General features: G+C 42.4%; 1 protein-coding gene across 2 annotated transcripts in view; it reads right to left on the reverse strand.

Moving 5' to 3' along the window:
* PDE1A (phosphodiesterase 1A) overlaps window positions 1–27,281 on the reverse strand; it is a 386,882-nt gene that overhangs the window by 351,890 nt on the left and 7,711 nt on the right. Inside the window, exon 1 of one of the 2 annotated variants that reach the window (XM_044303313.1) lies at window positions 8,475–8,569. The exons of the other annotated variant lie outside the window; for it this stretch is intronic. The gene's annotated coding sequence lies outside the window, so the exon portion shown is untranslated. Of the gene's footprint in view, window positions 1–8,474; window positions 8,570–27,281 lie in introns of those variants that run through there. 2 annotated transcript variants of the gene reach the window in all.

Genomic DNA, 27,281 nt, shown 5'->3' on the forward strand with positions numbered 1-27,281 from the left:
ACTAAATTATGAAATTGCTAAATTGGGAATTGTATTTCAACCCAGAACAAGAAATGTGCTTGAACGGACACTAAATAACTCGCCCAGCTACAGCACTAAGGACAGATTTAGCGGGATATAAATTTGAGACCTAGTATTTAGGCGCTGGGTGACAGGTATGGGTTTAGTGCCAGAATTAGACTTGGAAATACACAGTAGCGGGTGTGTGTGAAGTTATTCTGAATGACCCAATGTGCACCTTGAATATTATATACCCTTTTAGGGATAGATTTCAAATAGCTCTGATATAGCAGAAACCACTAAATTATGAAATTGCTAAATTGGGAATTGTATTTCAACCCAGAACAAGAAATGTGCTTGAACGGACACTAAATAACTCGCCCAGCTACAGCACTAGGGACAGATTTAGCTGGATATAAATTTGAGGCCTAGTATTTAGGCGCTGGGTGACCGGTATGGATTTAGTGACAGAATTAGACTTGGAAATGCACAGAAGCGTGTGTGTGAAGTTATTCTGAATGACCCTATGTGCACCTTGAATATTATATACCCTTTTAGGGATAGATTTCAAATAGCTCTGATATAGCAGAAACCACTAAATTATGAAATTGCTAAATTGGGAATTGTATTTCAACCCAGAACAAGAAATGTGCTTGAACGGACACTAAATAACTCGCCCAGCTACAGCACTAAGGACAGATTTAGCGGGATATAAATTTGAGGCCTAGTATTTAGGCGCTGGGTGACAGGTATGGGTTTAGTGCCAGAATTAGACTTGGAAATACACAGTAGCGGGTGTGTGTGAAGTTATTCTGAATGACCCAATGTGCACCTTGAATATTATATACCCTTTTAGGGATAGATTTCAAATAGCTCTGATATAGCAGAAACCACTAAATTATGAAATTGCTAAATTGGGAATTGTATTTCAACCCAGAACAAAAAATGTGCTTTGACGGACACTAAATATCTTGCCCAGCAACAACAGTACAGCGGTAACGAGAGATTTAGCAGGATATAAATTTGAGGCCTAGTATTTAGGCGCTGGGTGACAGGTATGGGTTTAGTGACAGAATTAGACTTGAAAATACACAGTAGCGGGTGTGTGTGAAGTTATTCTGAATGACCCAATGTGCACCTTGAATATTATATACCCTTTTAGGGATAGATTTCAAATAGCTCTGATATAGCAGAAACCACTAAATTATGAAATTGCTAAATTGGGAATTGTACTTCAACCCAGAACAAAAAATGTGCTTTGACGGACACTAAATATCTTTCCAAGCAACAACAGTACAGCGGTAACGAGAGATTTAGCAGGATATAAATTTGAGGCCTAGTATTTAGGCGCTGGGTGACAGGTATGGGTTTAGTGACAGAATTAGACTTGGAAATACACAGTAGCGGGTGTGTGTGAAGTTATTCTGAATGACCCAATGTGCACCTTGAATATTATATACCCTTTTAGGGATAGATTTCAAATAGCTCTGATATAGCAGAAACCACTAAATTATGAAATTGCTAAATTGGGAATTGTACTTCAACCCAGAACAAAAAATGTGCTTTGACGGACACTAAATAACTTTCCCAGCTACAACAGGACAGCGGTAACGAGAGATTTAGCAGGATATAAATTTGAGGCCTAGTATTTAGGCGCTGGGTGACAGGTATGGGTTTAGTGACAGAATTAGACTTGAAAATACACAGTAGCGGGTGTGTGTGAAGTTATTCTGAATGACCCAATGTGCACCTTGAATATTATATACCCTTTTAGGGATAGATTTCAAATAGCTCTGATATAGCAGAAACCACTAAATTATGAAATTGCTAAATTGGGAATTGTACTTCAACCCAGAACAAAAAATGTGCTTTGACGGACACTAAATAACTTTCCCAGCTACAACAGGACAGCGGTAACGAGAGATTTAGCGGGATATAAATTTGAGGCCTAGTATTTAGGCGCTGGGTGACCGGTATGGATTTAGTGACAGAATTAGACTGGGATATGGCCAAAAAATAACCACACTATTGCTGGTTAAATGCACTTGGTGACGGGCGCAGCTTGCCCCTGATGTAGTATATGGCCAAAAAATGAACAGACTATTGCTGGTTAAATGCACTTGGTGTCACAGCTTGACCAACCACACTACTGAGGGTTAAATGCACTTGGTGACGGGCGCAGCTTGCCCCTGATGTAGTATATGGCCAAAAAATAAACAGACTATTGCTGGTTAAATGCACTTGGTGTGACAGCTTCACCCTGATGTAGGCTTTAGCCAGAAAACAACCACACCATTGAGGGTTAAATGCACTTGGTGACAGGCGCAGCTTGCCCCTGATTTTGTATATGGCCAAAAAATGAACAGACTATTGCTGGTTAAATGCACTTGGTGTGACAGCTTCACCCTGATGTAGGCTTTAGCCAAAAAACAACCACACCATTGAGGGTTAAATGCACTTGGTGACAGGCGCAGCTTGCCCCTGATTTTGTATATGGCCAAAAAATGAACAGACTATTGCTGGTTAAATGCACTTGGTGTGACAGCTTCACCCTGATGTAGGCTTTAGCCAAAAAACAACCACACCATTGAGGGTTAAATGCACTTGGTGACAGGCGCAGCTTGCCCCTGATTTTGTATATGGCCAAAAAATGAACAGACTATTGCTGGTTAAATGCACTTGGTGTGACAGCTTCACCCTGATGTAGGCTTTAGCCAAAAAACAACCACACCATTGAGGGTTAAATGCACTTGGTGACAGGCGCAGCTTGCCCCTGATTTTGTATATGGCCAAAAAATGAACAGACTATTGCTGGTTAAATGCACTTGGTGTGACAGCTTCACCCTGATGTAGGCTTTAGCCAAAAAACAACCACACCATTGAGGGTTAAATGCACTTGGTCGCAGCTTGTGCTGGCGCACCACAAGACACAAAATGGCCGCCGATCACCCCAGAAAAATGTGACTGACAAACGGTCTGGGCAGCCTAAAAACAGTGAGCAATTGAGGATCAGCAGCTCAATGATCCACAGCTGCAGATCGATCAGTTAATCAAGTCCTTTGGAGGAGTTAATCTGCCTAATCTCGCCCTACTGTCGCAGCCGCAACCTCTCCCTACGCTAATCAGAGCAGAGTGACGGGCGGCGCTATGTGACTCCAGCTTAAATAGAGGCTGGGTCACATGGTGCTCTGGCCAATCACAGCCATGCCAATAGTAGGCATGGCTGTGATGGCCTCTTGGGGCAAGTAGTATGACGCTTGTTGATTGGCTGCTTTGCAGCCTTTCAAAAAGCGCCAAGAAAGCGTCACAAAAGCGCGAAGAAAGCGACGAACACCGAACCCGAACCCGGACTTTTACGAAAATGTCCGGGTTCGGGTCCGTGTCACGGACACCCCAAAATTCGGTACGAACCCGAACTATACAGTTCGAGTTCGCTCATCCCTAGTCTTTATGTTTTTATAATCGTAAACTTGGAAATCGACAGGAGGCTAAAGTGTTCAGTTTAAAGTTAGAGCTCGTGCACACGACCGTAGCCTGTTTTGCAATCCGCAAAACACGGATACCAGCAGTGTGTGTTTCGCATTTTGCGGAATATGACGCCCTGGCCTTTATAGAACAGTATTATCATTGTCCGTAAAACAGCCAAGAATAGGACATGTTCTATTTTTTTTGTGGGTGTCACGGAACGGACATACATGCATACGTGCATACTGTTGCCGTCCACATCTTTTCTGGCCCCCATTGAAGTGAATGGGTCCACATCCGACCAGCACAAAAATACAGTCATGTGAATGAGGCCTTATCATCAGCATTAATTTGCATCAACACCTGAAATACCATTACTGTGAGCAAGATTCCCCACTCAATAGAATAGCCAAAGCATATTCAAAGAGCACATATAGCAATGCTGCGGAACATGGAGCAGGGAGCAGTGTTTGATGTCCTTATTTCATCCGTGAAGATGTCCGGGAAGAATTCGTGTTTGCTCTGTGTGTTAATTTTTTGCCTACTGTGCAGGGGCGTAGCTAGAAATGACTGGGCCCCATAGCAAAAAAAATTATGGGCCCCCCTCCCAGAGCTCCCACCCAAACACTCCTTCAGTACCTCCCACCCCCACACCCATCCTAAATCTCCCACCGCCAGTCCCCAGATATAATGGTCCAGACATCAAGTGTCCTGCTCCCCCCCACAATTTAATGGTTTAGACCTTGGAGATCCTGCGGCTCCCCCCTCAATAAATTGGTCTAGACCTCCAGGGTCCTGCTCCCCCTCCTCCCAAGATATAATGGTCCAGTGTCGTGTTCCCCCCTATATAATGGTCCAGACCATACCTCTAGGTCCTGCTCCCCCCTTCTCCTTAAATGTACTGGTCCAGACCTCCAGGGTCCTGCTCCCCCCTCCTCCCTAGATATAATGGTCCAGGACTCCAGAGTAAATTTTACCAGTCCCCGAGTCAGCCAGCCCTCACCTCACAGCCACTTGAACGTCTGCGCGCCCACACTCCAGCAGTGCTGCCTGGCCCATCAGCACGCAGCTTCGCTGTACGCGCCACCTCTTCCACTTCCGGCCAGTAGGACTGCCGCCCAGACTGGGAGCGGGACCACTCCCTCTCCTCACTGCAGGTACGCCTCTCTGCCTCCAGCCGCCCCCTATCGCACTGCCCACAGCCTACAGGCCCTGCAGATAGCGCTTTCTCTGTCTGTCCTGGAGGGGCCTGCGACCCCTGTAGCTATACCACATGAATTAAAAAAATTATAATAATCCTCAGCAGGCAGCCCGGGCCCCCAGTGGCGTAGGGCCCCATAGCCATTGCTATGGCTGCTATGGTGATCCCTACGCCCATCCTACTGTGTGTCATCCATGTTCCACGGACACTGTTCATCAACAAGAAAATTCTAGAATATCTGCTACCAATGATCCATGAAAAACCACTGAGAGAACACGGATGCCACGAATGTGGTTTTTCACAGACCCAGGGACTTCAATGGGCGTGTTGAGTCTGCTTAGTCTGCATCCCTTGATTTTTCCACTGACCCATAGGCCTCATGCACACGACCGTTGTTTTGGTCCGCATCCGAGCCGCCGTTTTTGCGGCTTGGATGCGGACCCATTCACTTCAATGGGACCGCGAAAGATGCAGACAGCACTCTGTGTCCTGTCCGCATCCGTTGCTCCATTCTGTGACCCCGCAAAAATGATGAGACATGTCCTATTCTTGTCCGTTTGCAGACAAGAATAGGCATCTCTATAATGGGCAAATTGCGGAAGGCACACGGGCGGAATCCGTTTTTTGCAGATCCACAATTTGCGGACCGCAAAAAACGGCACAGTCGTGGACATGAGCCCTTTAGTCTGTGGAAAACCTCTGATGTGTGAACAAACACATCTGTGATTCATTGAAGTGTGCATTCGGCCTTACTGAGTATTTTTATTTTATCCTTATCAGTTTAACTAACTTTCTGCTGCAATAGTCTCATTAAGGGTACTTTCACACTAGTCGTTTTCTTTTCCGGCACCGAGTTCCGTCCTTGGGGCTCTATACCGGAAAAGAACTGATCAGGCATATCCCCATGCATTCTGAATGGAGAGTAATCCGTTCAGGATGCATCAGGATGTCTTCAGTTCAGTTGTTTTGACTGATCAGGCAAAAGATAAAACCGTAGCATGCTGCAGTTTTATCTCCGGCGAAAAAAAGATTTGCCTGAATGCCGGATCCGGCATTTTTCCCCTTAGGAATGTATTAGCGCCGGATCCGGCATTCAAGATACCAGAATGCCGGATCCGTCCTTCCGGCCTGCGCATGCGCAAACCGGTAAAAATGTAAAAAAAAATACAAGACGGATCCGTCTGTCCGCATGACAAGTGGAGAGACGGATCCGTTCTTGCAATGCATTTGTGAGACGCATCTGCATCCGGATCCATCTCACAAATGCTTTCAGTCACATCAAAATCAGAGGATTCGGCGGGCAGATCCGGCGGGCAGTTCCGCCTAAATCTACCAGAATGGGAGGTGCTCTCTACTTAGATCTTTTTTGGTGGTCAAAAATACCGCCAAATACACACCACATCAATGTACGTTACCCCTTTCCCTTTGACTTCTATGTAAAACTATCCAATTTGCTTCAAAGTAATATGCCATGTTTCAAGGACTTTTCAAATCAGCTGCTGAAAAAAACTCTACCATGTGCGTTAGTTTTTTTTGCACTGAAGTCAATGGGAAGCTGTTGATGGCATTTTGAATATGAAATACGCAGCAGAAAAATGTCCAGTTTCTGCTGTTGAATCAGGGACAGTTTTTGTCAATGTGAACATAGCTCTATACTCCGCTCCATAGAGAGTGCCCCCCTTTATTCTAGACAACAGGATCATGTGCTAGTTATGTTAGTTAAGCAGTCATGTTAGTTATGAAATGAGATAGGCAGATAGATAAAAAAGGAATGTCAGTACTCCAAGGGTTCCAGTGAAAACAAACCAGTCATTTATTCCCCCATATACTGTATACACAACATTTCAGCTTTGTTCTACAGCCTTTTTCAAGCAGAGCTAAAATGTTGCACATGTATGGGTAAATACTCGCTTTTTCACTGGATCCTTGGAGTTCTTTGCTGTTTTGTGCTTTGGTTGGTATCGATGCTTGCAGCCGTTCACTTACTGTATAGTGCTGCTATTTTATTCATAGACATTAGACATATAGATTAGCTAGATAACATGAAAAAGCCAGGATGATAAATCTTATCTGCAATATCACATCCATACACTAAAACCATTGATGAATTATGAAAACAGCAAGAAAAATGGAAAGGATGAAAGAAAGAAAGAAAAAGATTATAATGGCTGTTTCATAAATGCAGTAGTAACAGTAACCACACTGTCCTATCTATAGCCTTAGGGTACTTTCACACTGGCAGCAGCAGGGTTAGGGTACTTTCACACTTGCGTTTTTCTTTTCCGGCATAGAGTTCCGTCACAGGGGCTCTATACCGGAAAAGAACTGATCAGGCATATCCCCATGCATTCTGAATGGAGAGTAATCCGTTCAGGATGCATCAGGATGTCTTCAGTTCAGTCGTTTTGACTGATCAGGCAAAAGAGAAAACCGCAGCATGCTACGGTTTTATCTCCGGCAAAAAAAATCCGGAATACCGGAATGCCGGATCCGTCGTTCCGTTATACGCATGCGCAGACTGAAAAAAAGGTGAAAAAAATAAATGCCGGATCCGTTTTGCCGGATGACACCGGAACGACGGATCCGGCATTTCAATGCATTTTTTCGACTGATCAGGATCCTGATCAGTCTTACTAATGCCATCAGTTAGCATACATTTTGCCTGATCCGGCAGGCAGTTCCGGCGATGGAACTGCTTGCCGGATCTCTCTGCCGCAAGTGTGAAAGTAGCCTTAATCCTTGGGTCTCTAATAACAATCTTTTCAATATTTTGATGTTGTCATTATCACTATTGCCATTTCATTATTTGAGAACACTCCATGGAGAATGAACCATCCAGTTATTCTGATGCGCACTCTTCTATAATACTACCACACGCCAATACATTACATTTAGTACTGCAACAAAAGGATTCCCCTCACTCTTGGTGAGGATTAAAGTGCAAATATTTATTAAATATTGTTTGGAATAAAACCATAAATTACCATATAATAATAAATTAACTACAAACAGTATTAAAATCCCCTTTTGCATTTCATTAGTAAATATTAATATGGGGTAAATCCTGGTTTTCTAAAATACTGTACAATAATGAATAAATGTTATGTTTTGAATTAATTAAGTAGTCTACTAATATGCGCTAGTATTCAGAGATGACGACCCCACAGTTGGTGCAATACCTGAATCCCCAGCTGGTGGATATTATTCCTATGATACTAAGATATCACTAGACTTGAACACAGAAAATGTACTTGTAGAATTAGAAGTAGTCTGTTGACTTATCTGTAATTGTTTATACATGTATTAGTTGTTTTCTTATCATCAAACTATGTTGCAATTTTGGAATACATAAGGTATATAGAACATAGAAGAGGATTCTTTACGGTAAGAGCAGTGAGACTATGGAACTCTCTGCCTGAGGAGGTGGTGATGGTGAGTACAATAAAGGAATTCAAGAGGGGCCTGGATGTATTTCTGGAGCGTAATAATATTACAGGATATAGCTACTAGAGAGGGGGCGTTGATCACGGGAGTTATTCTGATTGCCTGATTGGAGTCGGGAAGGAATTTTTTTCTCCTAAAATTTGGAAAATTGGCTTCTACCTCACAGGGGTTTGTTTGCCTTCCTCTGGATCAACTTGCAGGATAACAGGCTGAACTGGATGGACAGATGTCTTTTTTCAGCCTTATGTACTATGTTACTATGTTACCATATATCCAATAAAAGAAACCGGCACAAAAGCAGCTCCATAGTGTAAGCCATCCAGACAAAATAAAGTGCCGCAAGTGATTATAGCGCGCAGCTCACCAGATGTAGGAATTCAGGTGTCCCACGTGCAATGGGGATCCAGGCAGCTGCTCCCTCTGTGTAGACATGGCCTGCAGTGACCACAGGGAAAATTCAAAGGAGAGGGATCCTGGGGTGCTGCCGATCGGGTTAAAAAGTTTATAATACAAAAATGTTATACCGCGTTTCTCCGAACAGCCACCAGCGGCTTCAGATACAAGTCTTGTATTTGATGAAGGCGATGGATCATTGGCAAGACGCGCTATACTGTACATTTTTGTGTTGATAAACGTTTTTAACCAGATCGGCAGTGCTCCAGCATCTGTTTTTATTTTTCCTCTCCTGTGAACCATATATCCAATGAATATTCATGTACTAGCATGTAGCAGCCATAAAAGTTACCATGAGGGTTACTGAAACTGGAACAGGACTGCATTAAAGCAGCTAATGTCCTGGTGAGGTTAATAACTGTACAACATGTTTCACAAACACCTGACTGATGTGACACAATCTACGTTCATCGAGACCTTAATTAAGGTAATGATGATATGGTTATGCATTAACCAGTGTAAAGTAATGTATTACTCAATAGCAATGGCACCTATGGCACCATTTTTGGTTAATGTATTAAAAGAAGTCGTTGTATCAAAGGAAACAGTGAAGAAACAGAAGAACGTGCAAATGACAATATATTCAGTGACAGTTTTAGTGCTTTTACAGCTACTGATATTGTTGTTCCTACTGCAAATTTTGGAAAACTAGGGGTCTGTTTATTGGGACGATTATTGGGAATGAATGTTCATATGAATGTTCATTTCCAATGACTGTCCTGTGTGCTGCCGATCACTGAAGAATGAACAAAAAGCTCGCTCGTTGGGTGTTTTTGATCATTTATGTGGCAGTACGAATCATTCCTCACTGTAAACAGGAATGTGCTTCGACCAACAACAAAACTCTATGGCAGGGATGCTCCACCTGCGGCCCTCCAGCTGTTGTAAAACTGCAGCTCCCACCATGCCCTGCTGTAGGCTGTCCAGGCATGCTGGGAGCTGTAGTTTTGCAACAGCTGGGGGGCCACAGGTTGAGCATATCTGCTCTATGGGGATGAACGATTGTAGTAACTATCACCCATCCCTATAAGACCCGACAATTGCTGCATGTAAATGAGGCTAACCAGTGGGCAATGATCAGGAGTGAATGCTTATACAAACACTCATTCCCAGTCATTGCCCAGTGATATTGGCCCATGTAAATGGATCTTAAAGGGAACCTGTCATGTGGATATTTGATTATAATCTAACTAATAATATACAATCATTAACTACTAAAAAGTACCTTAGATGTATTCACTTACTGGTGTGACAGATGGTTACCTCATAATATACACACAAAGATTCTGCATGCTAATGAGCTGATTTGAGTCCAGCGTGATGTCATTGAGTCCAGCGTATATTTATTTAACAGCTGTAGCCACTCCCCTGCCCACCTGCTGCTGATTCCTATGAAAGAAAAACTGTCATTCAGCAGCAGGTGGGCGGGGAGAGTCAGGAGCTCATGAATATTCAGGACTCATCATTATCAGCTGGAGCTTTTCAATACAAGATGTTGGCAGATTGACTGGGTCAAATTAAAGAAAGTGACCCAGCATTTTGCTAAGAGAATCAGTCACTTATTTATGTTGCCCTTCGTTAGACCACCATAAAACTGGTGACAGGTTCCCTTTAAGCATTCCTGGGAGAAATCAGTCTAAGGAAGACTGCTTTACAATTACCTATTATCTATTCTACATATGAGGGAACATCTAGAAATGTCATAAAGAAGGGCAAGTCTAAAGTAATACACATAATGCTGGCCATATACATGATGCTAGTTTCACACCTGTGGCAGAGCAATCTGGCTGGCTGTGTTGGCAGAGGAATAGCCTGCCAGAGCTCTCCGGATCCAGCCTAGTTGGATTCTGCCATTCAACGCCGGAGCCCATTGATTTTAATGGGAATCGGCAGGGATCAGCTGCTCCCTGATATTTATTGGAGTAGAAGAAAGTGGGGGGACCGGTGGGTATGGGTAACCCCTGGAATACGCCTATTTCTGGAAACCCGTTGTGAGTGCCAATCGTAATAGGTCGGTAGGAAGGTATGTTTTTATTATAAAGTACCATAAAACAACAATGTACTACACTGGGTCTCAGGTGCCTAAGATACCGTTATCTGTAGTATCATACAAGCCGTTATCTGGTTTACAGGTGTATTATGCTTATGCTGGTAAACCACCCCCCTCATGAAGTGAGTAAGAAGTATACGATACTATAGTATTTTTATGATACATTTATCTTTTTATACGTATTTTACCCTTATGTTTCCACTTGTTCGCTCTATCCATTGACCGCACATTGGCTTGTATGATACTACAGATAACAGTCTCTTAGGCACCTGAGACCCAGTGTAGTACATTGTTGTTTTATGGTACCTTATAATAAACACATACCTACCGACCTATGACAATTGGCGCTCACAGCGGGTTTCCGGAAATAGGCAGATTCGAGGGGTTACCCATACCCACCGGTCCCCCCACTTTCTTCAACCCCAATTATCCTACACAAGCAGATGCACTAGTCTGCTTGACAAACCCCGAGCAGCCTATCTACCTACTCTTTCTCCTCCACACTACACCTATAAACCCCTGGCGCCTCAAGTTTTTCAGACCAAGTGGAGTACTTTCCATCAGATCCGACTAACCCTCAAACCTTCTTTCTCCTTTTATACCCCTGATATTTATGCCAGGATTTGGCAGCACAAAAACTATTGCATGCAGCGATATTTGTCTGTCCGAACCCCGGCGTAAATGCTGCGGAATGGCCAGAATCCCGACAGATCCCATTATAGTCTATGGGATCTGGTGGGCAAGAGCTATGCCAGATCCGGAGAGCTCCAACAAGCTGTTCTCTGCCAATACAGGCTGCTGGATTCCTCTGCCACATGTGTGAAAGAAGCCTAAGACTGCTTGTTCTGCCGACAGCTGTCACTCTCTATCCCTTCCCACACATCTGCTCAGCTTAGCGAATCATGCATGAGTTCTCAGTAGGAAGATTTGGAGGAAGGCGCTGTCAGATTTTTAACTAACGACCATATAGCACCTAGTAGTGCTGCTAGCATGATACGACAGCGGTATTGTGTTCAGATAGCAAAACAGTCTCAACTCTCAACGCTTGGTAGCACAAGTTTACACCTAATCAGGTCACAATACTAGTTTCACCCAAAAAAAATACAAACCGGATTCCAAAAAAGTTGGGACACTATACAAATCGTGAATAAAAACTGAATGCAATGATGTGGAGGTGCAAACTTCTAATATTTTATTCAGAATAGAACATAAATCACAGAACAAAAGTTTAAACTGAAAAAATGTACCATTTTAAGGGAAAAATATGTTGAATCAGAATTTCACCCATATATTCCCAAAGGAAACCCACGCAAACATGGGGAGAACGTACAAAGTCACTGCAGATGTTGTCCCTAGATGAGTTAAACCCAGGCCCCTAGTGCTAACCACTGACCCACCATGCTGCCCCACAGACTTATCAGGAGAGGCTACAGGACCTCTTTAAACTATGTTCAGGTGTCGGTTTACGCTAGTAAAGTAGTAAAGTAATGCCTTAATTTTTGGGGGGGAATTGTGGGGGTCATTTATTAAGACCGATATTTTAGACACTGGTCTTAATAAAGCCCCATAGCTGGCAGAGGATCTGCCGAAGTTATGAAGAGGCCCCGGCCAAACTGCGGCACAAAGGGCCAGTAATACGTCTTATTTAGGCATATTTCTGTTTGATAGATTACTCCCAGTGGTTTTTTTCAAACTAGTTGTTGGTAACTTAAGGACTTGTGGTGGTGATTGTGGAAGTTACCAGAGTCTCAAATTCTCACAGTGGTTATATATTAGTCCTTCTTTACCCTTTGTCACTATCCATGATAATATTTGATATTTGTGTACTACGTAGCGGTGTTGAGATTGTGTTAGTAGCAGTACACAATACCACTGTCAGAATATACTAGCAACAAGTGCTGTATGATTATCATACAAACCGGATTCCAAAAAAGTTGGGACACTAAACAAATTGTGAATAAAAACTGAATGCAATGATGTGGAGATAGCAAATGTCAATATTTTATTTGTAATAGAACGTAGATAACAGATCAAACGTTTAATCCGAGTAAATGTATCATTTTAAAGGAAAAATACGTTGATTCAAATTTTCACGGTGTCAACAAATCCCCAAAAAGTTGGGACAAGTAGCAATAAGAGGCTGGAAAAAGTAAATTTGAGCATAATGAAGAGCTGGAAGACCAATTAACACTAATTAGGTCAATTGGCAACATGATTGGGTATAAAAAGAGCTTCTCAGAGTGGCAGTGTCTCTCAGAAGCCAAGATGGGTAGAGGATCACCAATTCCCACAATGTTGCGCAGAAAGATAGTGGAGCAATATCAGAAAGGTGTTACCCACCGAAAAAAAATTGCAAAGACTTTGCATCTATCATCATCAACTGTGCATAACATCATCCGAAGATTCAGAGAATCTGGAACAATCTCTGTGCGTAAGGGTCAAGGCCAGAAAACCATACTGGATGCCCGTGATCTCCGGGCCCTTAAACGACACTGCACCACAAACAGGAATGCTACTGTAAAGGAAATCACAGAATGGGCTCAGGAATACTTCCAGAAACCATTGTCAGTGAACACAATCCACCGTGCCATCCGCCGTTGCCAGCTGAAACTCTACAGTGCAAAGAAGAAGCCATTTCTAAGCAAGATCCACAAGCTCAGGCGTTTTCACTGGGCCAGGGATCATTTAAAATGGAGTGTGGAAAAATGGAAGACTGTTCTGTGGTCAGACGAGTCACGATTCGAAGTTCTTTTTGGAAATCTGGGACGCCATGTCATCTGGACCAAAGAGGACAAGGACAACCCAAGTTGTTATCAACGCTCAGTTCAGAAGCCTGCATCTCTGATGGTATGGGGTTGCATGAGTGCGTGTGGCATGGGCAGCTTGCATGTCTGGAAAGGTACCATCAATGCAGAAAAATATATTCAGGTTCTAGAAGAACATATGCTCCCATCCAGACGTCTCCCCTTTAGGGAAGACCCTGCATTTTTCAACAAGATAATGCCAGACCACATTCTGCATCAATCACAACATCATGGCTGCGTAGGAGAAGGATCCGGGTACTGAAATGGCCAGTCTGCAGTCCAGATCTTTCACCTATAGAGAACATTTGGCGCATCATAAAGAGGAAGGTGCAACAAAGAAGGCCCAAGACGATTGAACAGTTAGAGGCCTGTATTAGACAAGAATGGGAGAGCATTCCTATTTCTAAACTTGAGAAACTGGTCTCCTCGGTCCCCAGACGTCTGTTGAGTGTTGTAAGAAGAAGGGGAGATGCCACACAGTGGTGAAAATGGCCTTGTCCCAACTTTTGTGGGATTTGTTGACACCATGAAATTCTGATTCAACATATTTTTCCCTTAAAATGGTACATTTTCTCAGTTTAAACTTTTGTTCCGTGATTTATGTTCTATTCTGAATAAAATATTAGAAGTTGGCACCTCCACATCATTGCATTCAGTATTTATTCACGATTTGTATAGTGTCCCAACTTTTTTGGAATCCGGTTTGTAGCTATGCTAAATATTTTTATATATATATATATAACATAAATCTATATATCAATCTTCTCAACTCCTGCTCTCTAATACACTGCCAGTAAATAGGACAGCATGTGCAATGACTGGTGGAGTGGATTCCTGTATTATTTCAGATTGTAAATCATTGTAGAATAGAGGATCGGAAGAGCTGCCTCAGTTCATATTTGTACAGATATGGACTCTAATATTTGATACAACTGACCAGTTCAGAAAAACTATATATTTGCAAAGTAATTTAACTTAAAGAATCACTGTACTTTCACACAATTTAATAGAGAATAGTATAACAGAGACACGGAAAATGGTAGAGAGGAATTAGGGGCATGTCAGAGCTAGCTGAGATTGTGAGCCTGATAACAGAACTGCTTCTACGCTGCTTTTGAAGATTATAGGAGACTCCTGTGTGTCTGTAAGTGTGATTTCCCTCTCCTTATCTGTTTTGTGAATTTTGGAGCTGAAAACAAACATAGTTGGAAGTAATGGAAAGGATGTCAGTACTGGCAGATTTCAGAGAAGGATAACATCCCCTGCTTGTGAGAGAAATGCATCCATCCGTGCAGCTGAAACAGGGAATAATATGACTGCAAGAGACATTAGGGAAGCCCCAAAAAAGACCTGCTCCTTCACTTGATTACGATTGTACAAAGAAGAAGATCACAATTTATTTATTTATTTTTATTTCAGGTACGTTTTCAGGGGTTGCCACATTAGAACAACCCCAGTCCAGTGTTGTACTAGAGCTTATTAGGACATATGAATGTCTGGAGCACTTGAACGGGCACCATGTAATTGCACAATTTGTAGCAATCAAACTATAATCCATTCTCCACCTTGTGAATTAGTTTTACATAGTAAATTTTGTAACATTCTCTACAGATTACATTAGCAAGGAACCAAACATTCCACTACTACACCACAAAAATGATAATTGTGCTGCTTATTTGTGTTTTCTGGAATTTTGAAGTGTTTTTATACACTTGTATTTGGAATGAAATATTTGTAGATACTTGTAAATATTCAAAAGTAATCCGTGCTCCTTTGTGATCCTCCTCACAGCATGAGTTGTCAGTAAGACATCTGTTACTGATTACACTCACCTAATACAACCAACATATGGTTTCCACATGGATTCAAAATGTTCTTGGGCAAAACCAAAACTGTTTGTTGTAGAATCCAAAAGGCAGGGCACATATGTAAGCAAACATGAGATTCATAGAGACCTATCAGCAATTTTAAGAGCATTTTAGGTCTTCCATTTATTTATATCACTGCACCATTGTTGCAGTAGATTGTATTGACAAACTTCTTTGCATTTATAAACTCTGACCCTGGAACATTCAAAAATGTCCACTGCTGTGCCGGGGCGTAAACCTGATGTGTTTTCTTACATGTCTCATATTAGTGACTTGGCCAGATGTGAGAGATATATCCTCAATCAAGATATCTATGACTTTTGCTCTTTGCATTTACACTTTAGCTGATTGTAAGTCGGCAGCCAACAAAGGAGAAAATATTTTACTACCTTAGTGACACAGTAACATAGTTCTTAAGGTCGAAAAAAAGACACAAGGCAATCTGGTTTAACCTATGAACTTAGAAGGTTGATCCAGATGAAGGCATAACAGCCCAAGTAGATGCCAATTTTATTTATTTTAGGAATAAAATTTGACCTGTCTCCAAATATGGAAATTAGAATAAATCCTCGGATCAACAACTCATTTTGAGTAATCTGCTACGGAAAATGTGTAACATTATTACTTTCAAGAAAGGCATTCAGACCCCTTCAAAACCTCTCAGTGAATCAACTTTGACAAATTCACATGAAGAGCTCCATAGTCTCACATCTCTTGCTGTAAAGTAGCACATTTAGGATGATGGTGACACCTTCTTCCCTCTAGAACAGGGATGCTCAACCTGCGGCCCTCCAGCTGTTGCAAAACTACAGCTTCCAGCATTGTAGTTCTGCAACAGCTGGAGGGCCGCAGATTGAGCATCCCTGCTCTAGATGCATTTGCAGCGAGCCCCTGAGGAGCCGGTGCAGAGGATGGGAGTGGTAGTGGCCCTGATCAAATGTATCACTGTGTACTTCCTCCAGCTATTGCTCCCTAGGGGGGGTCTGTACAGTGGAACTGTAATATTGAAGAATGAAGCCATAATTAAATGTATAAAAGCCCTTTTTACTAAGTGCAACACAGAATTTCAAATGCATTCAATAGAAGCTGATTCTAAGTGCAATCTTCTGACACCAGTAAGGACTATGGAGGCAGGTTAGATGGCGGCAGTTTAGCACTTGTATTGTATTGGCCTAGTAGTAGATTGGGTGAAGGGTGTCTTAGCTGTAGTTCCTCACCTCACAGCAGTGTCTCTAATGCTGGTTGTAGCTTTTCACTCTGCTGTCTGTCTTCTGAAGGACTTACTTGAGGCTTTATATCTATGATCTCTCTGAAGAATCCTCTTTAGGAGCAGGAGCTCAAGCGTGGGTTGCTCTGGACCTTCTCCTCCTGGCAGGAAGCAGGGCCATCCCACCCTTACCAAGAGGGGAGGGACAGGATGGTTTGACCCGTTCCTTACCAACCATTGCCATCCACATACTTACTAGCAGTAATGGCCATTTAATACAAAAAATACATAACACAAAACTATATACAATATTGTAGTGCCTCTAGGACTGGGGTTCTACATATTGGATTGCCCTTGTCAAGGTGACAAGCCTGCTGGATCATTATAGAGATCTCTGTACTCTCCTTTCATATATTTGCACTCATTATAATCCTTATCTCTACAAACGAAATAACTTCAATTTGTAAAATCTATCTGTGTACTGTTGTCCATCCATTTACTTTATTATTTTATTTATCCACCTCTAAACCTGCTCTGCTAAATCTTTTTTGCACACTGGCGCTCAAGACATTTACTAATGTAGGTGCACCTAGGCACTGTTATAAACTACGCCAGAATTTGTAGCAACTCGTTGCAATCTGGTGCATTTTTGGTGCATCTAGTTCTCTGCACCAAGCTAACAAATGGGCATGACTTAACGGAAAAAGGTGTGCCTCTGTAGAAATAGGTGTGTGTGGCCTAATATGCAACATTTAGCTCCAACATTGCAGCACAATTCTCTCAAACTAAGCCAACCAATACTTAGTATAGAGTGCACCAAATTTATCATCCAGCCTGAACCACAGTGATAAATCTGGTGCAGGTCTAGACGGCCTGTCTGAGTTTACACCATCTATAGGATTAGTAAATCTCCCCCAATATTCAATGTGTGGTCTGACTAGTGATTTATAAAGCAGTAGAACAGTGTTCTCATCATGTGCATCTGTGCCTCTTTTGATGCGTACCGTGAACTCATTTGCCTTGGCAACAGCTGCCTGGCACTGGTTACTACAGTTCATTTTGACTTAGTTGATAAAGAAACCTCTCATAATTCAGTTTAATAAATCCATTTTTTTCACCAAATTATTTCACTGCAAAGTACATATTTTCTACAGTGTTCCTGTATGATTGAGAGAGGGACAGTATTCTAAACACAACAGAACAGACGTCAGAGGCAAAAAAATACATTTTCCTCCCATAGCTATGGGATTTCAGAATAATCTGGGGCTCCATTATTTCAATTCCTGAGCTAAAGCTGAAATCTAACCCTCATTTATAGCTTTTAACAAAAAATACTTCTGTAAATCACATAGAAAATTCGGAAAAGAACTATACATCTCCCAACAACATTAGCATCTCTTAACCTTCTGGTGAACTCGGGATAAAATAATGGTCATGATCATTTCGTAAGGTTCTTATTCAGATTACACTTGTTGTGCATGAATGAGTATGATTGCCAATAAACAATATTCATAAGTACCGACGACATAGGCACAAATCAAGATTTCGGCAGAGTGAGCCTTCGAGCGCACCATGTGAATCTTGCTATAATTGGCATGCTTTGTTTGGTTAAGTACAGCTCTAAACATCTGCCCATAAAAGTTAATGATGGAGCAGAAATTACATAGCAGAACAGGTCCCCGCTGCATCTTCCTGCAATTACTGCTCTCAAAAGTAAAGATAATATTTTCTTTAATCCTGTACACCACAGAATGTGTCCGCAGAGCTGAGAGCAATATTTTAAGGAAAATGGAGTTGGTTAAGATGAATATGTATTTATAGCATTGTAGTAGATACGTTTCTTCAGAGACATTGTACCAAATGAACTGCTAAGATTTCAGCCAGGATTAACCAGGGATTTCTCGCTCTCAAGAATTCTCTTTTCTCTTTGCTCACAAATGTGGCACTACAATGCCCAGCACTATTTTCTCTTGTTCAGTCAGTATTTCCTCTATCTTAAATATAACAGGGGACCTGAAGCTTATCAGCCCAACCACAATGAAGTGAAGTCCACAACAGGCATATGCAGTGGATATAAAAAGTCTACACACCCCTGTTAAAATGTCAGGTTTCTGTGCTGTAAAAAAATGAGACAAAGATAAATCATTTCAGAACTTTTTCCACCTTTAATGTGACCTATAAACTGTACAACTCAATTAAAAAACAAACTGAAATCTTTTAGGTGGAGGGAAGAAAACAGCTGCAGCTGTGTTCTGAATTAAGCAATCACATTCAGCATACACCCGCCATCATTTAAAGTGCCTCTGATTAACCCCAAATAAAGTTCAGCTGCTCTAGTTGGTCTTTCCTGAAATTTTCTTAGTCGCATCCCACAGCAAAAGCCATGGTCCACAGAGATCTTCCAAAGCATCAGAGGGATCTTATTGTATCAGTCAGGAGAAGGGTACAAAAGAATTTCCAAGGCATTAGATATACCATGGAAGACAGTGAAGACAGTCATCATCAAGTGGAGAAAATATGGCACAACAGTGACATTACCAAGAACTGGACGTCCCTCCAAAATTTATGAAAAGACGAGAAGAAAACTGGTCTGGGAGGCTACGAAGAACCCTACAGTAACATTAAAGGAGCTGCAGGAATATCTGGCAAGTACTGGCTGTGTGGTACATGTGGCAACAATGTCCCGTATTCTTCATATGTCTGGGCTATAGGGGTAAAGTGGCAAGACGAAAGCCTTTTCTTACCAAGAAAAACATCCAAGCCAGGTTACATTTTGCAAAAACACATCTGAAGTCTCCCAAAAGCTTGTGGGAAAAGGTGTTATGGTCTGATGAAACCAAGGTTGAACTTTTTGGCCATAATTCCAAAAGATATGTTTGGGGCAAAAACAACACTTCACATCACCAAAAGAACACCATACCCACAGTGAAGCATGGTGGTGGCAGCATCATGCCAAGGGGCTGTTTTTCTTCAGCTGGAACTGGGGCCTGAGTTAAGATAGAGGGAGTTATGAACAGTTCTAAATACCAGTCAATATTGGCACAAAAACTTCAGGCTTCTGTTAGAAAGCTGAACATGAAGAGGAACTTCATCTTTCAGCATCACAACGACCCAAAGCATACATCCAAATCAACAAAGGAATGGCTTCACCAGAAGAAGATTCAAGTTTTGGAATGGCCCAGACCTGAATCCGATTGAAAATCTGTGGGGTGATCTGAAGACGGCTGTGCACAGGAGATGCCCTCGCAATCTGACAGATTTGCAAAGAAGAGTGGGCAAATCTTGCCAAGTCAAAATGTGCCATGCTGATAGACTCATACCCAAATTATTTACTGTATCTTTGTTGCATTTTTTTACATCACAGAAACCTGACATTTTAACAGGGGTGTGTAGACTTTTTATATCCACTATATGTGTTACTTTACACTGTTTTGTATATTTCTGCACTCTCCCTTTGTAATGGCTACTACTGTCCCTAAAAGAGGTTGGCCAGTTTAGTTTACTCACTGTATTTCTGTCCCTGCTCTTGTTGCCTTCATTTACTTTCACCCGTATTCTTTTTTTTCTGCTGGTTTTTAGTTTAGCTGTTTAGTGCCTGTGCATTGCTTTTGTAGCTCTGGCACCTTTATATGACATCAGTGAAAATGGCTCTATAGGTAACCCCGTCCTGCCGACATTGCGCACTCCTGTCCTGTTTTCTACTGAACAGACTCCTCAACTAGTGTTTGGCATCTGCGCTGTAGAATCAATTCCTGCCTCCAGTGTCCCGAGCAGCCATTGCAGCAGGCTTTGTCAGTGCACACACTCGCTTCTCTAGCCAGCTGCTATCTGAGGACAGGATATATACGATTTTTTTGTGCCCTGTTATCCTTGGTTAACACCTGACCTTTCTACATCCCAACAAGCCCATGCATTCTTGGCATCCGGGGTCACTTTAACTTCCCAGTCCGCCCCTGGCCATAAGGGTATAAAAAGCCATGCTTACACATCAATGGCCTAGGAACTGATGAAGAGATTGTTTTGATCTCGAAACGTGTTGTCTTTTTCACTAAAAATAAACAAAAAGTTTTCTACTACATGTAACTTCTTCACCTCGGGGACAGCGCTTCTTAAACTTCCTGTATTCTCTTTGCTCCCATCAATTAAGATTGGAGCCATGACAGCAGTGCCGGATCCTTTTTCAATGGCACATGCCCGTCGAGAGTTCTGGTACCTTTGATGGCAAGAATAACACGTCAGAATGATTTATTTTTGCCATCAAAAATAATTCCTTCAGCTCTAAGTGTATCCCTCTGTTTTGTATGTTTGTAAGGGCTCATTCAGACAGCAGTATGTTTTTTGCTGTCCGCAAAAATGCAGATCCGTTTTTTTGCGGACAGTTCCGCCTGTCCGCAAAAAACTGATTGCATTACGCATTTTTGCAGACCCATAGACTTCAATGGGACCACGTCCTGATTTTTACTGACAAGCATAGGATGTTTTATTTGTTTTGCAGGGCCATGGAATGGAAGAGAAGATGCGGAAGCCCCATAGAAGTAAATGGGTCCGCATCTAATCCGCAAAATTGCGGATCAGATGTGGAAAGCAATATACGGCCGTCTGAATGAGCCCTAACCCTTATATCTATATAGTGCTGTCCTACACACAATTGATTGAAAGAAATCTACAATCAGTCATCACTGCATTACAGTATGTGCTGGTTTCAAGTAAGATGAGCAGTTGATGCTCTGTAACATCTAAGACACGTCTTGAGAAAGAAATCCTCCTACTTTGCCAAAGATTAACTATGTTTGTTATTTAGAAATAAACACTCGAGTAGTAAATTGAATGTGTGGATTTCATTCAAGCATTCAATGTCCGTGAGGAGGTTTCAGAGCACACGGAGTTATCGCTTCCATTTATATGAAATGCAGATGTTTGTGTCGCTGCTCTGTTTATCGGGTTTCCCCTGCAGAGTCTCGAAAATACTTAAAGAGGACCTGTCACGTCTCCTGACATATCTATTATAGCAACTCCTTGTGCCCCCTTGTAATAAACAATTCTGTAGCATCCCTCATGTCATGTGCCATTCTTTTATTATTCCTGCTAGAAGTTAGGAATGAAGGTCCAGATGGGTGTTACCAGTTGAGGGTGTGTCCTTGCACAATCTGACACTGGCAGTACTGATTGGTTAATATCAGATTGTGCAGGGACCCCCCCGCCCCCCCCCCCCCAACTAGTAACTCCCATCTGGACCGTCACTGGAAACTGTAAGGAATTCATCACTTCTAGAAGAAATAACAACAGAATGGCACAACATGGATTTTAAAAAATAGATTCTCCAGAATTGTCATCAAATGGGAAATACTATTTTGGGGGGATACTGTATCTCTTCTCATTATGGAGAGCACCTTATTGTCATGAGGAGACTTATAGGCCCTACATGCTCCTCTGGAATTCTGGGAAGAAGTGCAAATGAGCTCGGCCTCTAATGCCACCAGATGTGAGGCAGCTATACTATATAAGTCAATGGTAATTACTAAAACAGGCTTGTCAGCAGAGGGGACAGGTTCTACCTTGCATGTATTTCTAGACTGTGATCTAAATCTGGAAACAAGGCTACTTTCACATCTGCGCTTTCCCTTTCCACTATTGAGATCCATCATAGGATCTCAATAGCGCGGGGGGGAATGCAACCGTTTTGTCCCCATTCATTGTCAATGGGGACAAAACTGTGCTGGATGAAACGTAGTGCATTTGGTTGTGTCCGCAGCGTTTTTCTGTCCGCAATGTGGTGCGAAGCAAGATGGATCCGTCCTCACACATAATGTAAGTCAATGGGGACGGATCCGTTTTCTCTGACACAATAGGAAACGGATCCGTCCCCCACTGTCTTACAATGGTTTTAGAGACGGATCCGTCATGGCTATTTTAGAGATAATACAACTGGATCCGTTCATAACGGATGCAGACGGTTGTATTATCATGATGGAAGCGTTTTTGCTGATCCATGACTGATCCAACAAAAACGCTGGTGTGAAAGTAGCCTTTGTTGTCCTCTTGTATAAAATATTCTCGTAGTCCATGAATTTGTATCTTGTGATCTCCTACATGGGTGATAAATGCTGGGTGACAACCTCTAATAGCGCTCATTATAGCGCCCATATGAGTTGTAACAACATTTTCTATGAATTGCACATACTCTAAACTGTTATATCCCCTGCTACTGTTTTATGTTGCTCTGATTTCACAGCATAAATGATTTGCTGTGATTGACTTTAGTAAGAGGAGGATCAACAAAGTCACTCCCATAGAGTCGTGTGATGCTTGGTGGCTCAGTGGTTAGCACTGGTGCCTTGCAGCACTGGGGTCCTAGGTTTGAATCCAACCAAGGAAAATATCTTCATGGAGTTTGTATATTCTCCTTGGGCTTGCGTGGGTTTCCTCCAGGTACTCCGATGTCCTCCCACATTCTACTTCGATTCGCTCAACACGAACTACTACCGATGCATTTGTGGAAAACCTCTTCGGGAAACAAGATATCAAGTCCTAATTAGGGAACGACCAGGTCCAGGTCCAAACTTTAGATCATGATGCGCTGCAGCAAAGTTCCCTTTCCTCTGTGTGAGAGGAGGAAAATGACAACCCTGTTTTCTCAAAGCAGTTGTCTGTATGTTTCCAAAAGCTTACTACCACGTCACAGTGCACAAATAACTTTGTATAGTACAATCTGTACCCAATCATGCAACTTCGTGATAGAGGTAGAAGCTCTTGTCTCCTACTCTGTTTTTCGCTAACCTTTTTTAGATTGTAAGTCGTGTTGAGCGAATCGAGCTTCGGATCCTAGATCTGTAGTCGATTCGCTCCAAACTTTGTTTAAAGGGATTCTGTCACCTCCCCTAACCCAAAAAACGATTTTAAAGCAGCCATGAAGCACAGCTTACCTTGATTAGGCTGTGCTCTTTTATCTTGTGATCCGTCCAGCAGTTTCTGCAAAAAACGACTTTTATTGATAAGGCAATGTGTCCTGAAGGTGCCCAGAGGGGCGTTTTGTTCCTCTTAGAGAGCCCAGTACCGCCCCTCTTACAGTGCCCAGCCCGCCTTCCTTGTACTGTCTAACCGCCCCCAGCCTGCCACAGCCTCTCCTCCCCCGATGCTCGCTCTTCCCTCAGTCAGCAGGGAAGAGCGAGCATCGGACGTCACTGGGCTCGGCGCATGCCCAGTGACGAGGATGAAGCTCCTGCCCTCAGTCTCCTGCTGATCGCACAGGCGCAGCCCTCAGTGGGTACTGCGCCTGTGCGAGAGTTCGTTCGGCGTGAGGGAGGGGGGAGGAGAGGCTGTGGCAGGCTGGGGGCGGTTAGACAGTGCAAGGAAGGCGGGCTGGGCACTGTAAGAGGGGCGGTACTGGGCTCTCTAAGAGGAACAAAACGCCCCTCTGGGCACATTCAGGACTCATTTGCATATCAATAAAAGTCGTTTTTTGCAGAAACTGCTGGACGGATTACAAGATAAAAGAGCACAGCCTAATCAAGGTAAGCTGTGCTTCATGGCTGCTTTAAAATCGTTTTTTGGGTTAGGGGAGGTGACAGAATCCCTTTAATGTCGTACCTTGTAATCCATCAGTGGTGGCAGTGCTTGCAGACTATAGAAAAAAAGCACCAGCCTATGAGTGCTCCCACAGTCCTGGCCACCAGAGAGGCCGGTGCTTTTTCCTATAGTGTGCAAGCACGACCACCACTGATAGATTGCAGGGTATAATGTGATAGAAAAATGAATCCAGCCAGCAAAGGAGGCAATATACCATAGACAATCACAATACATAAGTAAGTGGCTTTTATTAACTTTTTCTACATAATAAATGCCATTTGCTGAAGAGAGACAACCCCTTCAATGTTAATAAGTTGGCTCCCTTTTTCAAATCAAACTTTAAGTACACTACAGACATAGCGCTGTCTCTCTGTATTGCTGCCCATCTCAAAATGCTTTGTGCCTTCAGTCTATTAAGCAATTCCAGAATATACGATAAGAGATAGCACTTGCATGCATATGATTGCAATGTTGTGATATATATTCTGTTCATTTGCACTGTGTTTCCAAGGCTCTGTGAAAACGGTTAATGAATACTGAGAGACTTTTGGGACTTTGAATAAGAAGCTGGTAATTTGCCACTGCTGACATAGGGTTTAAAGAAGAGAATATTTTGGAGGTAAGAAGCCAGACTTGTTTACCACCAAAACCAGACAGACTGACCTTTTGAATTTCTGGTTTAGCTCTGTTGTTATGTCTGGAAACTTGTATTTGTCTGGAAAAACTGCTGTGTCATTGCCATTGAGTATCATTGAAGCTCTAATGTAAGTCTATGAGAGACGGAAAGTGTTACAATGTATCTGTTTGTGCTGAGTTTCTCCACTCCACCCCTCCCACCAAAAGGTTCCAGTCTAGCTAGAAATGGTATATATGGAGAGCAGTCAGAGCCCCTAGTGTGCTGCAGTTAGGGAACAGTGCATAGAAGAGGAGACTACTCAGTGATCAGAAGACGCTGAGTCAGGAATACTCTGTGACAGACCCTGGATCAGCAGCCTTTGACCAGGGTACCAGCCTTCTGAGAAAGAGAGGGACAGCTAGCTCAGGACTTTCCTCAGCATCCAACCCTTCTTCTGCCAGGGAGGAGAGTGGAGAAACCAGCCCTATTACTCGCCTGTATTGTTTTGCACCTGAATTCCTCCAGTAAAGAAGCACATCGGTTACTGCAGACCCTGACTCTCTGGACTTAATTCCCTTCTGGAAAGCAGCAACACATGGTGACACCTCGACGGTATCCGGGGGACTCAGCGTAGCGTTGGGGCCACCCAAAACCCGGCCACTGCACATACTCATGCGAGTGCTGTCTCTAAGGGCTCATATACACGGCTGTAGCTGTTTTTGCATTCTGCAAAACACGGATCCCGCCATTGTCGCAATTTTTTTAACTCCCTCAGAAATGTCCTATCCTTCCCCACAAAACAGACAAGAATAGGACATGTTTTATTTTTGGCGGGGCCATGGAACAGACATGTGCTGTCCGCATTTTTTGTGACCTCATTGAAGTGAATGGGTTTGCATCGAATCTGCCAAAAAATGCATATCGGATGCGGATCAAAACCACGGTCGTGTGCATGAGCCCTAATCCTAGGATTGCTTGAATAAAACTGGTAATAACCTTGCGGCCTTCAGCAGAATACAGACTGTCATAATCTTATGTTCTCCAAACCATCAGGTGTTTTTGAGGAGCATTAGGCTTATTATCAGATCCCAGTTTCAAAAGCAGTATTTTCAGAAACAGAATTGTGTTTGTGAACTCTTGACGTAGATCCAAATCAAAGCTTTACTTTAAGGAATTTCATGTTGCGAAACTTGCGAGTATTCAACGTAATTGAAGATAAAACTTCTGTCTCCACATAAATAATCATTTATATGACAGGCAACGCAATAACGCAACTGTGACATGGTGGCCTGTCAGTTGGAGCTAAGGAGTGATATATATCTCTGCTGTCCATATAAAGCCTGTATTACTGCCAAAGTGCTTCATGTCGGACTGTAACCTAGACTACAATGTGCAATGCCGGTGCGTGAAGAGATGTGTTTAGATAAAGGCTTCATTGAATATATAACTAAGGTGAATGTACTATACTATTAATAATTTAGGTCACACATCGCTTTAGAAACTAACATAGCAGTGATGCATGTGTCTTAAATGCCATAAATATAGAATAAATTGATGAATAATAGATCGTTACAGACAGAAAATGTAACATTGAAAACAAACTGAAAAAAGTTTATAGAACTTAAAGGGAACCTGCCACCTTAAAAATGCAACGTGACAGGTTCCCTTTAAAGGGTTCTCTGAGAAATCCCATTTTATTAGAGCAGTTTACAGATAGATGATAGCGATGTCGTGCTGTTGGGATTCTCAGCAATCAGCTAGAAGAAAGTGTTTAATTCCCCTGTAACGCCACTACAGGGTAAATGCAGCATTACACTGTGCCTACTGAAATCAATGCAATGCCCATGTAATGCACAAACTCTAGGGAGAGAAAGCTCCAGCTAATTAAAGAGGAGTCGTTCCCTCTCCTGACATGTCTATTTTAGTAACTACTTGCATTCCCCATGTAATAACAATTCTGCAGTATCTTTTCATATACATTTAGGTCCATATATATTTGGACACTGACACAAATTTGGTTTTTATTACCTGTTTACTAAAACATATTCAAGTTATAGTTATATAATGGACATGGACATAAAGTCCAGACTTTTAGCTTTCATGTGAGGGTATCTACATTAAAATTAGACAAAGGGTTTAGGAGTTACAGTTCTTTTACATGTTGCCAAAAGTAATTGGACAATTGACTCAAAGTCTGTTTCATGGGCAGGTGTGGGCAATTACTTTATTACATTATTTAATTCTCAATTAAGCACATAAAAGGCCTGGAGTTGATGTTGCTGAGAAGTAAACATGCGGTCAAAGGAGCTCTCCATGCAGGTGAAACAAGCCTTCCTTCATCTGCGAAAACAGAAAAAACCCATCCGAGAAATTGCTACACTATTAGGAGTGGCAAAGTCTACAGTTTAGTACACCTTTAGAAAGAAAGAAAGCACTGGTGACCTCAACAATGCAAAAAAACCTGGACGCCCACAGAAGATAACAGTGATGGATGATTACAGAATAATTACCATGGTGAAGAGAAACCCCCTCACAACAGCCAAACAAGTGAACAACACTCTCCAGGATATAGACGTATCAATATCCAAATCTACCATAAAGAGAAGA

The sequence above is a fragment of the Bufo gargarizans genome, chromosome 8 (genome assembly GCF_014858855.1).
Source record: "Bufo gargarizans isolate SCDJY-AF-19 chromosome 8, ASM1485885v1, whole genome shotgun sequence".
Taxonomy (NCBI): domain Eukaryota; kingdom Metazoa; phylum Chordata; class Amphibia; order Anura; family Bufonidae; genus Bufo; species Bufo gargarizans.